We start from the raw sequence: 19,971 nt of genomic DNA, 5'->3' as shown, positions 1-19,971 counted from the left end.
GCCTCAGGCCTCCATAGTCCAGGATGCACTTCTTATGAGAAAACTTGATGGCTGCAGAACAATTGCTTCAATAATGTTTAACTTTTCCAAGCTGATTTTGTAAGCTGAAAGGTAGCATTTCCTAGACTATAACTATTAGGGAGAGTGAGGGGGCCAGTCAACAGTAACTCATTTTTTTGATGTCATCATTAGCATGAGCCATAACCACCACATATGGGAGAGTCTAGAGCAAGCTGGCAGAGATTTTAAAACATCTGTGGAAAGACAGCACAGATCCAAAAGCACAATTTTAATATTATTTTTGTATGCATTTACTAACTTATCTGTATGTTTGTTTTGGACTTTTGTAAAGTGTTTCTTTAAGATTTCACAGCTCTCCTCTCTTGAGTGTCCTTTCTTCAAGGTGTCAAGAGATGATTACCAAGTGATCAAGCACAGAAACTGATGTGGCGCAGCACACCCCTCTCTTGTTTCCCGCCATGGCAGCAGTGCCACATTATTGAAATGCTATTTACCTACACTAATTCCTGTGAGTTTTAACCAGAGTCACAATGGACAAAGAAATAAAGACAGGCTTTCAAAGCCGGTGAGCAGGTGCTCTTCTGCACTTATGTCCATTCCTCCCTAAGCAAGAAGGAGCACGAAACAAAGACTGTGCTTTTTAAATAGTCAGGGAAGGTGATGTTCTTGTTTGATTCATTGGAGCCTGGAAGTATTCTTATTAACTCAGAAACACTAGTGAAGATGTTAAATTGACTCAGTTCATTGGCTTTCTATCTTCTCATCAGGAAACCATATGTGTAATTTTTTCTCTGTTAAATATGACTTTTAGTATCTATTTAGTATGTATTTTTTCCTCACCCCGACAACAGGTTGCACTCTTTTGTGAACTGTGGTGGACTGTGCAGTGCACCCTGTAAAGCAGACAATATCAGTAACACAGTATTTGCAGGAGGAACAATAAAAGTTTATCTCACAAATTTGCAAACCTTGAGCAGCATTTAGATCATTAGCTCCATGTGCAAAGTTCCTGGTGCATCCGAGATGCTTAAGGAACTGTGAGATCATGAGGAAATTGAAAGCTGGTGCTCCCAGCTTCCCAGCACCAAGATATGAGGATTTCCCGCAGAGCCCAAGCGCTGTTTTCCCTTTTGTGTATTAATGTTAATTTCCTCCTGAGTTAGCCTCCGCTATGTGGGGGAGGGCTCCTTTCATCATGTCAGGGGAGGGTTGTATGTGAGCTAACTCAGCATTGTTCTCTCAGACTCTGTTATGAAGTTCTGTGGTTATAATGATTAGGAACAGCTACCAACAACATTCTCATATGAATACTCTTTATTGATGTCATAACTACACTTTCACAATTGCGTTATTAACCTTCTTGTTTTCTCAACTTTGCTTAAAAATGCACCATTTACCCACTATTTTTTCAAAATTTTCTCGGAGAGAACATCCCCAAACCCTTGTTATGTCAGTCGGGCTCGCTAGCTTGCCACCATGCACTCATCCCGAACTTTTATGCCTCACCACTTTCAAATGTCACCAGCCGCACTGACTTATACATTAAAAGTGTTTCTATTGGTGAAGAATGTATAACTAAAATTGATGGAGGTAATCCTGCTGAAGTGTGACCTAATTCTTTCAAAACAAAAATTGTAAAATAGATAAGAGGCTCTTAAGTCAGTTTATCTGACAGATTCAATGAATTATAAAAGACAAGCAGCCCCTTGTGACTAACAAAAGATTTACATGATCTTCTTTATCAAAATAACAATTGCCTGGACAAGAAGCTCATCAAAAATCATGGCCTATATAAGTTTAATACTTCACAACAAGGAATTTTTCTCATTGCACACCACGGCCTAAATAGGTTTATTACTACACAAAAAAGAAATTTAATTATTACGCGTCATGGCTCAAATAACTTTGTTAGTAAATTATGAAATGAATTCTGAGAGAGTCAGCTATTACCAATTATTACTCCTAAAGAAAGTTTCAGAAGTAAGAATAATGCACTGACAGTGCCGCAGGCTCAAACGCTCACGTATGCTCATATCATTTGAACAAAAATGCTTTCAGAGAACTCGCTCAAATCTGAAAGTGGGTTCAAAAAGAAAATCAAAAATGAGAATATGTAGGTTACCTCCTGCACTTCTATGTGGACACACTTCTGGAAATCTCAATGGGTGCCTGGACTACCTGTGAGACTCTGGAAGTAGCATGCTTTACATGCTAAAAGTACCACTGCCCACCTAATCCCATCTACTGGAAGAGCAAGGAGATTGTACTAATGTTTATGAGAGGGTTACTGAGCCTCCTACCCAATCACAGGCCACAGGCCAATTTAACTTTGAGATGGTGTGAAATATGCTTTTGGGAAAGTGCTAACCTATCGAGTTCAAGGCTGCCTAATTTTAATGATATAATTTTGCTTGCTGAATTAGGATTCACAGAGAAATACTGCACACTTGAACAATGTTTTAAATAATTCCTATTCCTCCTGTAGGAAATCCATATTTTCTGCATGGTTAACGCAGAGTTTCTGTCCTTATCTGGACCCTATTGTTGCTGTACCTAGAGCTCTTTCTACTGTCCCCCCTGCTAAACTGTGGTAAAGGGCCTGTACTCCCCTTTAAACATCATTACATTTCCTTACCTCCAATTGACTCATTAAACTTGAGCTATGCTGGTATTGCAGTCTATGTCGGTTCTTGTGACTGTACCATGTGCCCAGGATTTGGGTAAGCACACTACCTTTTTTGGGGGCTAATGTGAAATGTCGTGCTTATTGACCTGTCCTACTTCCTTGTACTTATTTAGTTTTTTCTTGATGCACCAGCTCAGAAGGAAACAGTGTACTGATCGTCCTCACAAATAGAGCAACAAGCTGATTGTCAACAGTGACTCGTAGCGTGTTGATACATTGAAGTACCAGTGCACATGATACCATGTTTGCCACTTGTGATAACAAATCTTACTTTAGCGCTAATATGATTACTCTGAGTTGCCAGACTGCCACGTCTGCAGTTTGATGCACACTATCTCACTTCCATACCTTTCATCAGTTGCTGACTGAGGGTGTCTCAAAACAACAGCAACATTTCAAGTAAGCTCACCTCATTTAGCAAACCCTTCATATTTTATAGGATCTTGTGCTGCCTCGGGCACATTGAAATGATGGCACTCGCTTCTTTCCCACCTCTACTTTATCCAAACAGTGTACCAGTATATTACACTAAATTTTTTGGAATGTAACACATACTTTTTAATGTCGCTATCGATTATCGCGAAGACCACCTCCCTTCGCAAGCACTTGGGTGAGACACCATCACTAATTCTCACTCTCTGAGGTAGATTGAATCTCTGGACTTGGTGACGGAGGTAGTAGTCAGAATCATACAATCTCAAATCATTGACATGAAACCATATACAATATTAAACACCATCAAAATGTAACTCCAAATGAATAAAGTTTAAAGCATTATTACAGTTTCAAAATCAATGTCACATAAATGGTGCACAAAACTAAATTATGCACATACATGAAAACCGTCAGCTGACTGAAATGTCTGAAAAGATTCAACCCACTATACATCAATACTATTAAACACTCGAAAAGAATAATATAGATGAGGAACAACACAATATGCACATTATTATTTGAAGTCAAAGCAGATGATGGTGACCTCAGTAAATCATCAAAATACAGTTTTCATATTTGATTTCAGACTTCAGGTTTCAGAGCTGGGCCATTACGAATACTAACCAAAATTGTGACTAGCATGTGTGGGATCAGGCTAACACATGCAGGCAAAAGCAAAAATTAAAGACGACAAAATAAATTGGAAAACATCTAACTTGGGTAGCTACCTATAAAATATGCTGGTGTAAGTAACTATGTTAAAAAGGAAACAAGAAACCACATTTAGTTATACCTCTCCTCATGGATCAGCAGATAGCGATGATTTATCAAATGAACATTCACCTTCTTCTGGCATCTGTTGACAGCAGGATTAGGATGGTGCAGACTACGCGCTGTACATAGGACAGTTCAGAATTAGTTGGCCTTAATAGTACTGAACCACCTACTAGAATAGGGTAGTTAAGAATATTATGAGAAAACTCATCAGGAGTCTTTAAGAATAGGAATGTGAGAGAGCAGACTTAAACAAGGTTCTAGAAAGCTACAAGACTAACTCCAAGACAGTTCTAAAGGGGACTGCCTTAATTTCTAAAGTTCTTCACTAATTAAAATAACCAAGTTCCATTCGATTGGTCCTTCATGTGGGCAGACACTAGGCATCAGTTTCTGCATCCAATCATTGTCGATGGCACCACCAAGTTTGCACTTTTCAGAAATGTGCTCAGCAAATGTACGTTGTCATCTTCCTCCGGTTACAGGGTTCCGCCAAAATATTAAATTTTTTAAAAAATGTCCACTTCCAGTTCCTTTCACATGATCCACAATGAACTAAACTAATATTCTTTCATATGAATGTTAAAGATTTCTTGTTGCATTCGACAGTTAGAACAACATTATTGCATTTGAAACATGTCTCTTCCCTTACAATACAATACAACACTCAACATTACATTTGCTGAATAAAGAAAGAATTCAGGTCACAGGGAACAAAATAAACCAGAATTTTCCATTGTTGCTTGAAAAATGAATGTTCAGGTCTAGTCTAGTTAAGGAAGCCTAAATACACATTATTATTTTTAATACATTAATAAAACCTATTGCACACCAATAATACAAATAAAATATGCAAAGCAAAATTATTTTATTAAACATTAATCATGTTATGTCAAAGCAATTTGTAAGCGTGTATTTATTTTCTAAACACATAGGCCCTCATTACAAACCTGGCGGTCGGTGATAAAGCAGCAGTAATACCGCCAACAGGATGGTAGTAAAAAAAAAGAATGACATTTTGACCACGGCCAACACAGACAGCCACTTTAACACACCGAACGCCACAGCGGTAGCAACAAGTACCGTGGCGGTAAGTGCCAACAGCCAGGCGGAAGACAATGTGCCGTCCACAGTGTAACAACAAGCCAAACCGCCAGCTTTTCCAGGGCGGTACCAATGCCATCAAAAGCACAGCGGAAACAGTACACAGAAGGGAAACGATTCACCTCTGCACACTCAACGAAGAACCACAACGCCATGGAGCCCAAACTGCAGATCTTCCCCATGCTGGTATACCTCCTCCTACACCAGGAACATGAACGGCAGAGAAGACGACCATGGTGAGTACCGCACCTAGCACACAAGGGAGGTGAGAGGAAAAAAGAGTGACACACACACACACGCAACACCCCACCCCCACCCACAACCACATATGCTCAAACAGATGCAACAACATTACATATCCACCCCGTAACCCTCAGGAATAACGTAATGACAAAAAAAAGTGAGTAAAGCCAGTGTAATAATATACATTTTGAGAAATACGTCTTTAAAGCACAAACAGTATCTACAATATATACAAATGGAGGGACAATGCCCAGTCCAAAATTTCCATGGCCCACAGGGCCATAACACATAGGCAAGGACCACAATTGACTTCTGCCTCAATACGGAGAGAACACTGCTGGGGCATCAGGTCGAAGATACACAGGCACCTCATGGGGAAGGGGAATGGGGGGCACCTCAGCCAGAAGATGGTAAAACGCCACTGCTCCTGGAGAGGGCTACATGTCCTCTGCTTGGTCCTGGGGAGTGCAAAGCCACAGTCTCTCTAGTGGGTGGTTTGCCCACTGCTTGGTCCTGGGTAGTGCAAAGCCAAAGTCTTTCTTGTGGTTGGTTTGCCCACTGCTTGGTCCTGGGGAGTGCAAGGCACCAATCTCTCTAGTGGGTGGTTTGCCCACTGCTTGGTCATGGGGAGTGCAAAGCCACAGTCTCTTTAGTGGGTGGTTTGCCAACTGCTTGGTCATGGGGAGTACAAGGCCACAGTCTCTCTAGTGGATGGTTTACCCACTGCTTGGTCCTGGGAGTGCAAAGCCACAGTCTCTCTAGTGGATGCCTTATTCCACTGGGTCTGGAGGGGGCCTTGTGCCTATTGTGCTTCATCCTGGCAAGGAGGGGGTGAGTGGATGCCGTCTTCCACTGGTTATGGAGGGGGCCTTGTGCCCAGTGTGCTTCATCCTGGCAAGGAGGGGTGAGTGGATGCCTTCTTCCACTGGTTCTGGAGGGGGTATTGTGCCCAGTGTGGTTCATCCTGGCATGGAGGGGTGAGTGGATGCCTTCTTCCACTGATTGTGGAGGGGACCTTTTGCCTAGCGATGCAGATCCTGGATGGTGCAAGGTCACAGTCTCTCACCTGGGTGTCACATCTACAGTTGGTGTAGGGGCCAGGATGCACTACAGTCTATGTAGTCATGACTACACACTGCCAGCCAGCGGTGACGGCTGCTCAGTGGTGGCAGTTGCGGGGCTGGCGGTGGTGCTGCCAGTGGTGGTGGGAGGCTCCAGCCCTTCCCCTGCAGCCTCAGGCGGCTGCCCACTGGGGCTGCTGCTGCTGGCAGTAGTGCTACTGGTGGTGCAGGTGGCAGTGCTGGCGGCGGGGCAGGTGGCGGTGCTGTCAGTGATGGGGGAGGCTCCAGCCCTTCCCCTGCATCCTCGGACGGCTGAATACTGGGGCTGCTGCTGCTGGCAGTGGTGTAGGTGGCAGTGCATGTGGCAGTGCTGCCAGTGGTGGGGGCAGGCTCCATCCCTTCCCCTGCAGCCTCAGACGGCTGCCCACTGGGGCTGATCCTGCTGGCAGTGGTGCAAGTGGCAGTGCAGGCGGCGGTGCAGGTGGCAGTGCTGGTGGCGGTGCAGGTGGCAGTGCTGCCAGTGGTGGGAGGAGGCTCCAGCCCTTCACCCGCAGCCTCGGACAGCTGAAGTACCATGGCTGGTGTTGTTTGCCCAGATGCTACTCCAGCACCAGGCACCAGATTGATCCTGCCTGCGACATCTGTGCCTTTTTCATTGCCCTTGGCAGCTGGTGTTCCCTTCCTGCCCTTGGCAGCTGGTGGTGCCTCCCTGCTTCTGCCAGCTGGTGTTCCCTTCCTGCCCTTGCTAGCTGGTGGACCCTTTTTGCCCTTGCTAGCTGGTGGTGCCTCCTTGTCCTTGCTAGCTGGTGGTGCCTCCTTGCCCTTGCTAGCTGGTGGTGCCTCCTTGCCCTTGCTAGCTGGTGGTGCCTCCTTGCCCTTGCTAGCTGGTGGTGCCTCCTTGCCCTTGCTAGCTGGTGGTGCCTCCTTGCCCTTGCTAGCTGGTGGAGCCTCCTTGCCCTTGCTAGCTGGTGGAGCCTCCTTGCCCTTGCAAGCTGGTGGACCTCTCTTGACCTTGGCAGCTGGTGCAGACACCCTGGCAGTGCTGACCGGTGTCTCCTTGGAGCCTCTCACGCCTGCAGTAGCTGCAGAAACTACAGTGGCCATGGACTGGGTGGCTGAGGTGCTGGCCTGGGTTCTGCCCAACCTGGCCCAAAGTGAAGGACCGGGGGAGGAGGAGCAGGGAATAGGTCAAGGGTGGAGAGGAAAACCCTTTTAGGGACACTGGAGCTGGAAGAGGGTGAAGGTTTGGGAGTGGAGGAAGAGAGAGTGGTTGTAGGAGGTGTCTGTCTGCTGTGTTTTGGGTGCAGGTGCATGGGCTGGATGCTGTTGTGAGGTGGATAGCTGTTGGGTGCCTGAGTGCTTGCGTTTGTGTACTTTGGGAGGAGGGGGCACAGACACAGTGGGAGAGGACACGTGTGCATGGATGTGGGGGTGGTGACTGCCAGTGAGGTGCGTGTAGTGATAGGCGTGATGGTGATGGCGGTAGTGGATGAGGATGTAGTGCATGCAGGTGTGAGTGGAGACGCTACTGGGAGAGAGGTGGACAACGAGGAGGAGGGGGACACAGTGGAGGCAGTGGATGTTGGTGTGTCTGCATATGAATGGTGTTTGTGTGAGTGCCTGTGGGATGCAGTGTGGTGCTTGTGTTTGCCTGAGCTACTTCTGTGTGTTGATTTGGGTGCATGCTGGTCTGAAGGTGTGCTTGGGATAGGGGTTGAGGGGATTGGGACTGGATAGAGGAAGTTGGAGGGGGGAGGCTAGAGACAGGGACAATGGCTGCTATCAGTGAGTTGGCCAGAGCCTGGAATGATCTCTGCTGGGCCACAACGCCAGAGTGGATGTCCTCCAGCAATGCATTTATTTGTTGAAAATGCCCTACGATCCCCTGGATGGCATTCAGTATGGTTGACTGTCCAACAGAGATGGATCTCAGGAGGTCAATTGCCTCCTCACTGAGGGCAGCAGGTCTGACTGGGGCAGTGCCTGAGGTGCCTGAAGCGAAGGAGATGCCCACCCTCCTGGGTGAGCAGGCATGGGAAACATGCTGAGGGGCTGCTGGAAGGGATGTGCTGGTACGGGGGTGATGGCTGTACCTGTAGTTGTGGTGGACACAGAGGCATCCACCACTGCCAAGGAGCTTCCATCAGAGGAGATGTCGCTGTCAGAACTGTCCCCTCCAGTCTCCGCCGTGGTGCTCCCCTCGCCCTCCATCCCATTGGTGCCCTCACTGTTGGTGGATTCGGACTCATGGGCCATGTGGGATGCAGCTCCCTCCGGTGCCTCTGCTCCATCCAGATAACACATCAACATGCGCATTTTCATGATTCTGAAACTGTACTCACCCCCTTGTGGCTGCTGTGATGCCTTCAAGTGCCCATCCAACTCCGGATAGGCCACCACCAGCATGCGCAATATAAGGGGGGTCAGGGTACGAGGGGCACCCCTTCCTCGTTGGGAGGTCATCCCCAGCTGGGCCTCCGCCGTCTTTCTTGCCGAGCGGCACAGGTCCTCCTACTGTTTGAGACAGTGGGTGCTCTGCCTGTCAAAGACCCCCAGGGTCTGCACCTCCTTGGCGATGGCACCACAAAATACCCTTTTTCTGATGGGCGCTGACCTGCAGAAAAAGATACATAAGAAAGGGCATTAGTCATACCGTCCGGCCTCTTACACTCATGGCCCACCATATCCCTCCCATACCCTTATGCACAGACATTGCCCCTATACATGCATCACTCTGCCCAGGACCACTCAGCCACCCCTCCTACATGAGGCTTACACACACAGCACTCCATACATTCATACTCCATACATCGTGCTCACAGAGTACTCACCTGGTGGTCTGGAGGACCATAAAGTAAACGGTACTGGGGTAGGACCTCATCCACTAGTCTCTCTAACTCCTCCAAAGTGAAGGCAGGGGCCATTTCCCCAGACACTTGAGCCATGGTCACTTCCAGACCCAGGTCACAGAAGCACTTGCAGTGTAGGTCCTCTCCTGTTGAAGGTAAGGCAGCAAGTGAGTGAACAGATAGAAAATGGTGGTCACGTCCAGCGGAGGTGCGTACCGTCACCTCCAGCTTACATCACCACTGGCTCCTGGAACCCGTAAGTCCCAATGATAAACTATGAAGTATTGCACAGTGGTCCCTCCTCACAGGTCACGCGGCCGCCATTTCAGGGGGGAACAGGCAATGGCACCTAACTGCATCACAGCAGACATAGACACATCAATGGACCTACACGTTTACATACTGTTTCTGTAACAAAATGCAAGGCATTTTACTCTGAGGATATGTTTTAATATGACCATCTGCTCACCGTTCTTCACCCTAGAGTTCAACGCTGAGAATGAATAGGAGATGGAGACATACCCCCGCGTACAGACCCGTGGTGGACCTGGCGACAATGGAGGACAGTCACATTATCCTAACCTACAGACTTGATAGGGCCACAATCCTAGAGCTGTGTGCCCATTTGGAGCAGGACCTGGTCTCAGCTATCCACCACCCCACAGGTATCCCCCCTCTTGTGCAGGCCCTGTCAGTGCTCCATTACTTGGCAAGTGGGTCCTTATAAGCGACAGTGGCCATGGCAGAAGGGATGTCACAGCCTATGTTCTCAAACGTGCTGACCAGAGTGTTGTCAGGCCAGATGAAACACATGCGCAGCTACATCGTATTCCCCCAGGTGGAGGGTTTGGCCACAGTGAAGGCTGACTTCTATGCACTGGGAGATATCCCCAACTTCATTGATGCTATTGATGGTACACATATTGCCTTTGTCCCACCCGGAGAAATGAACAGGTGTTCAGAAATCGAAAGAGCTTTCACTCTCTTAATGTGCAGATAGTGTGCCTGGCGGACCAGTACATCTCCCATGTCAATGAAAAGTATCCTGAGTCTGTGCATGATGCCTTTATCTTGAGGAATAGCAGCATTCCATATGTGATGTGTTGGAAAATGGATTATTGGTAAGGGCAGGTAGGTACCTACACTTAGCAATAGGCCACTAACCTCCACTTAGGTCCAGTTAGGTCTCAGTAAATTAAACCCAGCTCAACCCTTGGTAGCTTGGCAGCGAGTGACAAGGCTTAACTTAGGAGACAGAGTGTAAAGCATTCAAATATCACAAAACAGTAATTAAATAAAACACAGGAAACAGTTTAAAAATCCAAAACCAATTTATAAAAAATAGATTATATTTGTATATTTAAAATGACACAAAAACGAATAAAATCGGATAAGGGGAACTGGAGATATGAATGTGTAAATAATTATTGTTTTTTTAGCGCCTAGAAACAAAAAGCGCCAATTGGGTCATCTGGCGGCACCTCGACCGGGCCAAAGTCAAAGTTTACGGCTGACCGCGATGGAGCCCGGCTCGGCTACAGGCCGCGGGAGGCCTCGATCAAAAGTTTACCTTCACACTTAGTCGTTTTTCTGAAGATTTTCTTCAGCGGGACAAACCTGCCAGTCAAATCTGACCTCCTGGAACTCTTCTCTGGATACATGTGGCGGGAATCCTCAGTGGAGATTTTTACCTTTGGACTAAGTCGTTTTATCGAGGTGAAAATCCTTCGACCGGGGTAAACCTGGATCTTGATCTGACGTCCTTGGAGCCCTCCTCGGATAAGGTGGCTGGAAGGTCCCGGTCAACTTTGTACGTTAGGACTTAGGGGGTCATTCCGACCTCGGCGTTAAAAGTCGCTTACCGCCGGCCAGAAGGCCGCCATAACACCGGCGCGGCCGCGGGAAACCTCCACGGTCATTCTGACCCGCAACTGGCAAACCGTCAAAAACCCGACATCCACAAAACTCCGCCACACCAAAGGTCAGCGGGAAACTGGCGATGACCAAACCTCCACCGTCACGCCAACAGAAATACACCCATGCCATTCCGACCCGCAAATCCCTGCAGCGGTCTTTCAACCGCGGTATTCCATTGGCGGTACACACCGCCGCGGTCAAAATACACACACCTTTACAAAACACTACCACATTGGATAATTCAAAATACACATACCTGAGACACATACACACACCACTCCCATACACCCAATTAACTATAAAACACACACCCACATCACCCACAAACCCCTACGACCACAATTGCGAGTGAAGGACAGAGAGAGAGAGCACAGCATAGAGTACACCATCACACAGAGGCAAATCACAACATCACCCACACAATTTCCACGCACAAAACACCATACACCACCACACTCACCACACTCTACAACACATACACCACCCCTCACCTCATCCACACCACCCCATGGCACCCCAAAGACACCCCAGGTTCTCTGACGCAGAACTCAGGGTCATGGTGGAGGAAATAGTTCGTGTAGAGCCCCAGCTCTTCGGGGCACAGGTGCAGCACACCACCATTGCCAGGAAGATGGAGCTATGGAGCAGAATAGTGGACAGGGTCAACGCTGTGGGACAGCATCCACGCAATCGGGACGACATCAGGAAGCGGTGGAACGACCTACGGGGGAAGGTGCGTTCCATGGTATCAAGGCACAACATCGCGGTACAGCGGACTGGCGGCAGACCCCCACCTACTCCCCCAGAATTCACAGCATGGGAGGAGGAAGTCTTGCACATCCTGCATCCTGAGGGCCTCGCAAGAGTAGGCGGAGGAATGGACTCTGGTAAGTCAAATCTCCACTACTTCATTCCCCCCACCCCACCTGCATGCCAAATCATACCCAAACCCTCACCCCCACCCCCATCACACCAACTCCTTGCAAATGGCTCACCATCACATCCCACCCAGCCCAAAACCTAGCCCTGCGTGCGTCCCCAAAGCATGGACACCCATCCCCAAAGCATGCCCACTGCACACACCCATCACCCCCACAAGCCACCGTCACAAAAGCCCCCACAAGGGAATGCCAGCACTGGGGGACACGGCCACCCACCCATTACACGAAATGCCACACACAGAAGCAATAACCATACTCTTATACCCCTGCAGGACCCGAACGCCACCACACCGCCCAGGAGGGTCCAGAGATGTCCATCCCACCCCCAGGAGAGGCCCCCAGTGATGACAGCAGCTCTGTCTCCCTGGACCCTGATGACCAGCCCGGCCCATCGGGGACCTTGGGACAGTCGGTTCCCCACAGACAGCCACAGGCTACACCAGACCTAACCCCCTCTGGGAACACCAGAACAGCTCCCACCCAGCGGGCCCATGCCTCTGTCTCCAGGACACGTCAATCAGCGGTGTGTCCACCACTACAGGGCACCCAGGTTGACCCACCACCCCAACAACAACAGGGACCTGGGGGCAGTGGTAGTGGGCACACCGTCCAGGGGACAGAGGCCCAGGGAAACAGGGGAACTGGGAGGGCTGCTGTGCGACAGGGGGGGACAGGCCCAGGAAACCGACTCTCCAAGAGGCCCTCTCCTCCATCATGGGAGCATACCACCACTCCCAGGAGACGATGGCTACGGTACTGGCCAGGTTCCAGGAGATCCAGGTCATGCAGGAGCAACAGTACATGGGGTTCAGAGAGGATCTGAGGAACATTAGTTCCGCAATGGGGACCATCGTCGTGGCCCTAACCCAGATAGTCACCACATTGCGGGACCATGTGGCACCACAAAGGGCCCCTGTCACTAGCCTGGACCAGGAACAGCCTACCACTTCCGCCGGCGCTAGTGGACAGGAGGCCCCCACACAACGACGGGCCACCAGAACCCCACCTCCTGCAGAAGAAGAACCACCCTGCAAGCGGAACCTGAGATCTCACAAGAAGACAGAGTAGGATTGCAAGACCCCCGCCAGCAAACGATACCCCCTGATGTCATCCCACTGTCCCACATTGTCACCCTGTCCAACCTTGAACTGCCCCTGCTCCATCCTTCCACAGGCATATGGACAATGCATCTATGCGACTGAGAACTGGACTCTGCCATGGACATTACTCCACCATCACCCATCCCCGTTTGACAATCATGTTCCTTAAATTTAGCACTTGAATTAAATCACTTCTTGCACTAAAAAAATCTGGAGTCTGCTTGTATTTTGAACAAATGTATTAGACATAACGGTGCCAAAATGTTCAGTTACATTGTGATGACAACATACCACTGTCACACAGCTGTAGTCCATGGGCAAACAAAGCAGAGGTCACGCAGTGGGGCCCACAGCTCTGAAAACGGAAGGGAAAGTCACAACTCAGTTAACAGGAACAGTAGAGAGGCAGGAGACTTTAAGTAAATGTAAAATGGCGTGGTTGATTCGTACCTGTGTGCTACTGAAAATACTGTTGTATCACTGTGTCCCTGTTGTCTGTGTCGTCCCCGTTGTCCTCCTTCTCTTCACTCTCTACAGGCTCCACAGCTGCTACAACACCATCATCTGGACCATCCTCCTGCAGGAAAGGCACCTGGCGTCGCAAAGCCAGGTTGTGAAGCATACAGCAGGCCACGATCATATGGCACACCTTCTTTGGTGAGTACATTAGGGATCCCCCTGTCATATGCAGGCACCTAAACCTGGCCTTCAGGAGGCCGAAGGTTCTTTCTATAATCCTCCTAGTTCGCCCATGGGCCTCATTGTAACGTTCCTCTGCCCTTGTCCTGGGATTCGTCATTGGGGTCAGTAGCCACGACAGGTTGGGGTAACCAGAGTCACCAATTAGCCACACACTGTGTCTCTGTAGCTGTTCCATCACGTAAAGGATGCTGCTATTTCGCATGATGTACGCGTCATGCACTGACCCAGGGAACTTGGCATTTACATGGGAGATGTACTGGTCAGCCAAAAAGACCACCTGGACATTCATAGAATGATAACTTTTTCTGTTCCTGTACACCTGCTCACTTCCACTGGGGGGAACCAAGGCCACATGGGTCCCATCAATGACACCAATGATGTTGGGGATATGTCCAAGGGCATAGAAATCACCCTTCACTGTAGCCAAATCACCCACCTCAGGGAAAACAATGTAGCTCCGCATGTATTTCATCAGGGCAGACAACACCCTGGACAAAACCTTAGAAAACATAGGCTGAGACATCCCTGATGATATGGCCACTGTTGTTTGGAATGATCCACTTGCCAAAAAATGGAGTACTGACAGAACCTGCACCAGAGGGGGAATCCCTGTGGGTTGGCGAATGGGGGACATCAGGTCTGGCTCCAGCTGGGCACACAGTTCCTGTATAGTGCCTCGGTCCAGTCTGTATGTAAGTATGACATGTCTTTCTTCCATTGTCGACAGGTCAACCAGCGGTCTGTACACAGGAGGATTCCTCCATCTCCTCGCAAGTCCCAGCGGACGGTGCCTAGGAAGGACAACAGCAAGAACAGAGTCAATCAACCCACAGGTACGTAACCACAGCTTGCACATTACACGATTTGTTATGCATTGAATGGCTTGTATGAGTGGCAATGCAAGGCCTAGGCCTGTGTGACGCCGTAGAAATTCAGCCATGTGGGCCCTTGAAATGGCGGCTGCCTGACCTGTGAAGTGTGACAATGGGATGTGAGGTCAATGCGCTGGCGTGGCACACCGTGGCGGTAGGCGGTTGAAGACCGCGGCGCAAAGCAGCATTGGTTAACATTGAGCCCCGGGTCTCAGGAGCCAATGACGATGTGCCCCGGCGATCGCGGTACGCACCGCCGCGGTACGCACCGCCGCGGGCGTGACCGCCATTTTCTACTTGCTTAATCACTCGAGACCTGATCATCCACAGGAGAGGACCTATACTGCAAGTGCTGCTGTGAACTCGGTCTGGAAGAGACAATGGCTGCTGCGACTGGGGAAAGGGCCCCTGCCTTCACATCTGAGGAATTGGATCAACTTGTTGATGGGGTCCTCCCCCAGTATGCGCTACTCTACGGTCCTCCAGACCAACAGGTAAGTACACTGGGAGCATGTAGTATGGGCTATGCCTGTGTTGAGTGGGGTGGATGTAAGATGGTGGGGAGGGGAGCGAATGAGGAGTGCAACGCACGACAGATGAGAGCATGTGCCACATGGCAAGGTTGGGGAGGGGGGGCCGCGCACATCGACCATGCAGAAAAGTAAAGAAATTTATTTTTCAACCCTGTACATGTCACATAGGTCAGCGCCCATCAGAAGATCGACATTTGGCGTGCCATCGCCAAGGACGTCCGGGCCCTGGGGGTCCACAACAGACGGGCACCCACTGCCGCAAGAGGTGGGAGGACATCCGCCGCGGGAGCAGAAAGACCGCCGAGGCTCTGCTGGGGATGGCCTCCCAACGTAGGAGGGGTGCCAGTCGTCAATTGACCCCCCTGATGTCCCGGATCCTGGCGGTGGCCTACCCCGATTTAGATGGGCGCGTGAGGACATCACAGCAGACACAAGGGGGTGAGTATCAGCACATTCCGCTATATTAGCGCACAGTGGAGGCATCTGGGTGGGGGAGGAGGGCTGTGGCTATCTCTAGGCCAGGGCGGTTTCTGTAGGCTAGGCCCCTCCATTAGACATGGCCCTGTGCCCCCGCCCCCCACCTCTGTAGGGTGCTAAGTACAGCTATCCATGGCCCGGGCTCATCTATGTGTGCATTTGTCGTCCATAGACTTGTAGGCCAAGTCACTATCATTGAGTAGTGTACCCTGAGTGCGCGGCGTAGTGCAGGGGGCTTCTGTGTCTGTCCTCTCCGCCAACGGTGCCGCCAATGCATGCACTCAACATGTCTTCCTTTCTTCTCTCCCCCCCTTTTTTTTGGTTTTCCTGTTCATGTGTGCATTAGCATCATCAGGCGGGGGAGAAGTGGCATCGGCGCACGAGGGAGCTGCATCTCACATGGCCCCGGAGGGCCCTGCAACCGACTCCGAGTTCACCAGTGAGACGGAGGGCGAGGGGGGCTCCACAACGGGGACCCGTGGAGACGTCAGCGACACCGACACGTCCTCAGAAGGGAGCTCCCTTGTGGTGGCGGCAACATCCGTGCCCACTGCAACAACAGGTACAGCCGCCACCCAGCGCACCAGCTCTGCCCTCCCAGCAGCCCCCCAGCTTTCTCCCCGTGGCCGCTCGGCCAGGAAGCCGGGCATCTCCTTCGCCCCTGGCACCTCAGGTCCTGCCCCAGTTACCCCTGCTGCCCTCAGTGCGGAGATCATTGACCTCCTCCAGACGCTCATTGTTGGGCAGTCTACCCTTTTGAATGCCATCCAGGGGGTAGAAAGGGAGGTGCATCGGAGCAATGCATACCTGGAGGGCATTCATTCGGGTCAGGCTGGCCATCAGCGATCGTTCAACGCTCTGGCCTCAGCACTGACGGCAGCAATTGTCCCTGTGTCTAGCCTCCCCCCTCCAACTTCCTCAACCCAGTCCCACTCCCCTGTTCCTCTGCCTATCCCAGACACACCTACAGACCAGCCTGTACACACATCAACACCCAAGGGCAGCTCATCCAGACATAAGCACCACAGATCACACAAGCATTCACCCAAGCAACATCCACATGCAGACATGCCAACAGCCACTGCCTCCTCTGTGTCCCCCTCCTCCTCGTCTCCCTCCTCCCTCCCTGTGACGTCTCCACTCACACATGCATGCACACCACCATCAGCCAGTATGTCCATCACCAGCACACCCACCAGAACAGTCCGCACACGTGCAGTCACCACCCCCACTACCATTAACACATCCCCTGTGTCCTCTCCCAGTGTGTCGGTCACCCCCTCTTCCAAACCACACAAACGCAGGCAGCCACCCACCCAATAGCCATCCACCTCACGACAGCCTCCGTCACAAGCACCTGCACCCAAAGACAGCACACTTGACTCTCCTACAACCACATCCTCTTCCTCCACTCCCATACCCACTACAACTACCCGTCCCTGTCTTTCTAAATTGATTTTCCTTTCCAACCTTGACCTCTTTCCAACAACTGACACACCCCCTCCATCTCGTAAGACTCCAACCAGCACCTCAGCCACCACAAGCCCTGCACCTACTAGGACCATCGTTCAGGGCTATTGGAGTCCACCAGCTCCTAGGGCAGGAACATCGGCCAGCAGCAAGGGGACAGCCAGCCCACCCCCTGGGAAAAGAAGCAAAAAAGGGAAGGGCCGGCGCCACAGGCCTGAGACGGCTGCCCCCAAGGACACCAGCCTTGCACCGTCACCTGGCCCATCCACCAAGGGAGGCAAGGGCCCCAGAGATTCTTCCAAGGGAGGCAAGGGCCCCAGAGATTCTTCCAAGGAGGGCAAGGGCCCCAGAGATTCTTCAAAGGGAGGCAAGGGCCCCAGAGATTCTTCCAAGGAGGGCAAGGGCAGCAAGGCGAAGAAGTCCGGCAGCAGGCGAGCTGCCCAGGAGGGCCCCACCAGCCCCATTTGGGGTGTGACGGAGGACACCCAGGGGCCCAGGAGTCCAGCACAGGAGGGCCCCGCAAGCGATAGGTCGGATGGCGACTGAGCGGGAATGATTGCCCAGATCTGGTTCCCTAGGAACACAAGAGAAGCACCGCTGAACAGGGCCCCGCCGTGAGAAGCACCGCTGAACAGGGCCCCGCTGTGAGAAGCACCGCTGAACAGGCCCCGCCGTGAGAGGCACCGCTGAACAGGGCCCCGCCGTGAGAAGCACCGCTGAACAGGGCGCCGCCAAGAGAAGAGAGGCATCGCTGAACAGGGCCCCGCCGTGAGAAGCACCGCTAAACAGGGCCCCGCCGTGAGAAGCACCGCTGAACAGGGCCCTGCCGTGAGAAGCACCGCTGAACAGGGCCCGCCAAGAGAAGCACCGCTGAACAGGGCCCCGCCGTGAGAAGCACTGCTGAACAGGGCCCCGCCGTGAGAAGCACCACTGAACAGGGCCCCGCCGTGAGAGGTACCGCTGAACAGGGCCCCGCCGTAAGAAGCACCGCTGAACAGGGCCCCGCCAAGAGAAGCACCGCTGAACAGGGCCCCGCCGTGAGAAGCACCACTGAACAGGGCCCCGCCGTGAGAAGCACCGCTGAACAGGGCCCCGCCGTCTCTGCACCGCTCCGCTGGGCCCTTCATCTCAAACACCGCTCCGCTGGGCCCTTCCTGTCAAGCACTGCTCCGCTGGGCCCTGCCGTCCCTGCACCGCTCCGCTGGGCCCTTCCTGTCAAGCACCGCTCCGCTGGGCCCTTCATCTCAAGCACCGCTCCGCTGGGCCCCGCCATCTCTGCACCGCTCCGCTGGGCCCTTCCTGTCAAGCACCGCTCCGCTGGGCCCCGCCGTCTCTGCACCGCTCCGCTGGGCCCTTCATCTCAAGCACCGCTCCGCTGGGCCCGCCGTCTCTGCACCGCTTCGCTGGGCCCTTCTTGTCAAGCACCACTCCGCTGGGCCCTTCCTGTCAAGCACCGCTCCGCTGGGCCCTTCATCTCAAGCACCGCTGGCACATTGGCAGGGCCGGATCTGTGTTGGGCAGGGCTTCACGAAGCACTCTGGGCACCATGCCTCCTCCATAACCAGTGGAGTCTGTAATCCACCAGATGGACTGTGGCTTTGCACTCCCCAGGATGGTACAGTGGGCAATCCACCCACTGTAGAGACTTGTGAGACTGTGGCTTTGCACTCCCCAGGATGGTACAGTGGGCAATCCACCCACTGAAAAGACTTGTGGGACTGTGGCTTTGCACTCCCCAGGATGGTACAGTGGGCATGGAGGCCCCTCGTGGATCTGGCGTCGTGGACTCATGTGGCTGAGGTACCCCCCCTTCCCTTCCCCCTGAGGTGCCTGTGGTTTTATTATCTGATGCCCCAGCAGTGTTCTCTCCAATGGAATCGGGTCTCGTGTGTGGGCTTTGCCCATGTGTTTATGCACATTGGCCCACGAACAATGGCATGTAGCCAAGATGTGCCAGACGTTTGGAATATGTATACATTGTTCATGTTGTGATTTATTTGTTTTAAAAATCTCATATTTCACTTAAGTTCAAATATGCTTTAATATACTTCTATTTTAATGATCATTTTATTTTGTCTTTGAATTATTCCGGGGGGTTTGGGGGGTGTAAATCTGACTTGTTGCTCTGCATTGGTGTGTGGGGATTTGGGGGGGGGTGTCGTGTATGTGTGTGCCCGTAATCTTTTCTCCTCCCCCTCCCCTGTGTCGTAGGTGCAGTACTCACCGTTGTCTCCTGTGGCGGCGTTCGTGCTCCTGGTAGAGGAGCAGGTAGACAATCGCTGGTAGGATGTTTAATTCGGGTTCCATGCTGTCCAGATTCCTCGTGGAGTGTATAGAGGTGAGCGTTTTCCCGTTCGTGGTCTGTTTCCGCCGTGTTTTTATCGGCGGGGCTCCCGCCCCGGAAAAGGTGGCGGATTGGTGGGTCGTGATAGGGTGGGCGGTACATTGTCTGCCGCCTGTCTGTTGGCGGTGACCGCCGCGCTGTTTGTTTGCCCCGCCGTGGCGGTCGGAGTGTTAAAGTGGCGGGCTGTGTTGGCGGTTCCCGCCAGGGTCAGAATTCAATTTTTTTTGCCGCCTGCCTGTTGGCGGGTTGGCCGCCGCTTTAACACCGACCGCCAGGGTCAGAATGACCCCCTTAGTCTCTTTTTTGGAGATTTTCTTCACTGGGACAAACCTGCAAATCAGGCCGGGTCGCGGTTGAGGCAAGCCGGCTAGAGTTGCCGTGGCAGGTCAGTCCCTCTATTGAGTTTTTTTTCAAAAGTTCTCGAAACTTCTCCAAACTTCTG

The sequence above is a fragment of the Pleurodeles waltl genome, chromosome 8 (assembly GCF_031143425.1).
Source record: "Pleurodeles waltl isolate 20211129_DDA chromosome 8, aPleWal1.hap1.20221129, whole genome shotgun sequence".
In the NCBI taxonomy this organism is placed as follows: Eukaryota; Metazoa; Chordata; class Amphibia; order Caudata; family Salamandridae; genus Pleurodeles; species Pleurodeles waltl.
This window is presented reverse-complemented; position numbering follows the sequence as displayed.